The sequence below is a fragment of the Diachasma alloeum genome, unplaced genomic scaffold (genome assembly GCF_001412515.2).
Source record: "Diachasma alloeum isolate Michigan unplaced genomic scaffold, Dall2.0 Dall_scaffold_00808, whole genome shotgun sequence".
Taxonomy (NCBI): Eukaryota; Metazoa; Arthropoda; class Insecta; order Hymenoptera; family Braconidae; genus Diachasma; species Diachasma alloeum.
In genome coordinates, this window is record NW_021680938.1 from 53668 (window position 1) to 57396 (window position 3729).

Genomic DNA, 3729 nt, shown 5'->3' on the forward strand with positions numbered 1-3729 from the left:
GAATGAAACCAATGCTGTTCGATGGAGAATTAAATTCCCCATCCTTCAACCCCCGTTTCATTCCTTAATCTCTGTAATAAGAAAATTAATATTGCAACGAAAGTCGCGGCGCTATGAAAAACTCAATGGTTTCTCGGTGCAGTGACTCCCGACAACTCGCCCGCTGACTTTCGTCGCAATATTAATTTTTTTATTGCAGAGATTAAGGGATGAAACGGGGGTTGATGGATGGGGAATTTAATTCTCCATTGAACAGTCTTTGTTTCATCCCGTAATATTAATTATTCGGCGAATAAATCAACTGAAAAACATAAAGTAAACATTGAGTACAAGGAGGACAAAAATCCCCCCCCTCCGAACCTGTCCCTGTCACAGCAGGACTGCTACTGCCGAGTTATTCACGCACCCGACTCACATTTACCGACAATTCGACCGGGACGCCGCCTTTCCTGTGGGGTACCAACTAACATTTTTGGAGTCAGTCAAACCCCCCGATCCGGGCCTCTACTCAGGTCTATCCTCTTTGCAGTCCTAGCTCGAATGGGGCACAGCTAAGAGTAAGACGGCCATGATACCGCAGATAACAATGAGAGGAAAAAGAAAGGGGGGGAGGCAGGCTAGAGGAGGGGTTTCAAATCGAGAATTACTTCGATAAAACCAATGAAATAGAGAAAATAAAAAAAAAATAATACTCAATTATAAGAACTACGTCATCTGACTGATTAGAAAGAATTTACGACTTTTGTACACGTCGGAGTCCAATTCAGGTCTGATCTGTGCAGACTCAACTATCTCTTAAATAATACATTGATTGTTTATATTTCATCACTTGGTCAGCATAATCCAGTTACGCTGGCAAGTGTCACGCTGACGATGCTGTATGCCCACATATTCAACAATAACGCAATTGACCAAATCTGGGCCATAACATTTCGCCGGTCAGGCCCAAAAATGATGTCGCTAAAATTGTTTCGAGCGTCAGACCTAGCACTTATGACTCTCAACGAAGTGGCTGAGGAAAAAGTTGGACCCTCAATTTGAACGATTAAAAAAATCATTTTCACGTTCAAGGCCGAAGTCACTTTAGGCCTAAAAAGGAATATTCTCTCATAGCCAGACCAAAAAATGATGACACTATAAAATGTCTCAACTGTCGAATCCAATACCCATGAGACCCAAAAGGAAGAGCTAAAAAGTTCGGCCCTGAATTTGACAGATACAAAACTATATTTTCACGTTCAAGGTCAAAACCGCATGAAGTCTAGAAAGGTATATTCTTCTATAAACCCGAAAACGACGAGCCCAATAAAATGCACCATATATCGGATCCAAAGCTATAAATTTTTCGATTCAAAAGCTTTTGCTATATTGCCTTTGAAAGATATTTTCAATCTTTCAAAGATGAATTTTTGACTTGCCAAAGATCCTTCGGCGTAAAAAAAATTTTTAATAATTTTTCAAATTTTCCGAAAGATCTTTCAAGAAGGTTTCGGTTTTCGACGGGAACTATAGCGTGAATTTTCACGGAGAGAAATATTCAATAAAAATTACGTATCTTTTCCGTAATTCCGGAGCGAAATTGGTTGTAGGAAATTTTACGGAACTGTCACGGAATTTTTTTACAGAACGTTCCGTAATTTTTATCTGTATCTCCTGTGAAAAATTACGATACCGTCACTTAAATTTTATGAGTCGATTCCGTAATCGATGAGCGAACTGTGAGTTCCGTAATTTTTACTGAATATTTCTCTCCGTGTTAATACACATTATTTGAAAAAGGGGCATATCAAAAGGTCAAAAAATGTTAGGACTATATTTTTCAATGACGTCCTCTCTTAAGACGACTCCATTTAACTTAAAAAAAGGAGCAATTCCGCGTCAAATTCGAAATGAAAAAAATTTTGTTTCCGATTGTCTTGTCGATTTTTTTTTCTGAGAAGGAGTACATGAGACCAATCATGAAATTTTCAGAATGTTTCGATTTTATTTCAACGAGTTATGATTTTAAGAAAAATTCACTTTTTCCACTTGAATTTTGATTGTTTGAGAAAAATGTGAAATAATTGAATGTAATCATTAGGAATCGAATTTTCGTTTTCACGCATTCGAAGATAATTGTTTAAAAATTTAAAATGAGCGCAATTTAACTCAGTTTGTTCCGTTTTTGGAGCCGTTATCGTGAAATTAACTTTTATTTCAATTTACAATTAATAGAAAACGTTTTTTTATCTGAAATTTTAGAGCTAATTTGGTGACATAATTTCTCACATTTTCACCGAAGGAAATCATTTTTTTTCACTTGCTCCCTGTTCAATTCATGATTTCTTTTGTCTTCGGAAAATTTCGTGGAAAAATTCTTAAATTAGATCATTTTTATTACTGCTCGCCCTTCGTGATAACTATCATTATGAACAGAAATTAGATCTATAAATGGGAGTTGTTAAGTTTTTAAATATATTCGAGATGAATCAAATAATAAAAAAAAAAATTTAAACACATAAATCAATAAATCAATCAAGACAGTACTTACACGTCCTTTGTCGTCACAACATATATTTAATGCACGAAATAAATTAATGAGCAAAATTTATTTAAATAGATATATGCAAAAGAAAATGAATTTATTTACTAAAATTATTTATTCAATTGTTTTCTTTTGTTGTTATAATTTTAGTTAGCTCGCAAAAACCCAATATAAAATTAATTTCACATTCACTCAACATCCGAAGTAAATCCCTGGATAATATCGTCACTTATTGATAATATAAAATTAACAATAAAAAGAAAATATATATATAGAAATTATAAAAGAATGCTCAAGCGTCTCTACTTCGGTTACGCACAATATGATAAATGATAATTAATAAGAGAATTAGCTGACCGTTCAGTTTCGCAGTCCAGAGACAAGAGAGCGAGGCCTGGCGTCATGACATCCGGCAGGTATCCAAAACCGTTGTCCCCTCTCCACACCCCAATGTACTTAATCGGCGCCAATATGATTTCAAATTTAAAATCATTACAGAGTGAAGAGAACGAATATCATTCAACAAGAGCGGAGAATAAACTAGCTTTGGAGGAAAAGCTTCGAATCCTTCAGAAAATCTTAATTGTGCTGAAAAAAATTCTAACATGATATTCTCACGGTTGAATTTGCTCAGGCCATGCTTTGTTTTTTACCACGGTAAAGGTCCCTACGATGGAGTGGGTGCAACATTTAAACGTTTAGCAGCACGAGCCAGGGCCGGTAGAAAGTGTGGGATGATGGTGAAATACCCATCTGGGATTTTGGGGTGTGGGGTTTACCCCACATGAGGGGGGACGAAAAATAGCTATTTTAGTCACAAGGACGTAATCTGGTGCATTAGGTCCGAGTGGCGAAAGTTATTTTTTTTCACATTTGATGAAAATCGCCATCACTTTCATTTAAAACTGTATATTTTCATCACAATGATGCAAAACGTTGTTTGAACGGGTGCGAAGGTTGTAAACCGAGATGTAGCCGAGGGCGGTGAAGTGTCGGCGCGGGAGGGGGTCTAGGGGAACGAAGTTGAGGGGGGGCGAAAAATAGCTATTTTAGTCACAAGGACGTAATCTGGTGCATTAGGTCCGAGTGGCGAAAGTTATTTTTTTTCACATTCTGATGAAAATCGCCATCACTTTCATTTAAAACTGTATATTTTCATCACAATGATGCAAAACGTTGTTTGAACGGGTGCGAAGGTTGTAAAC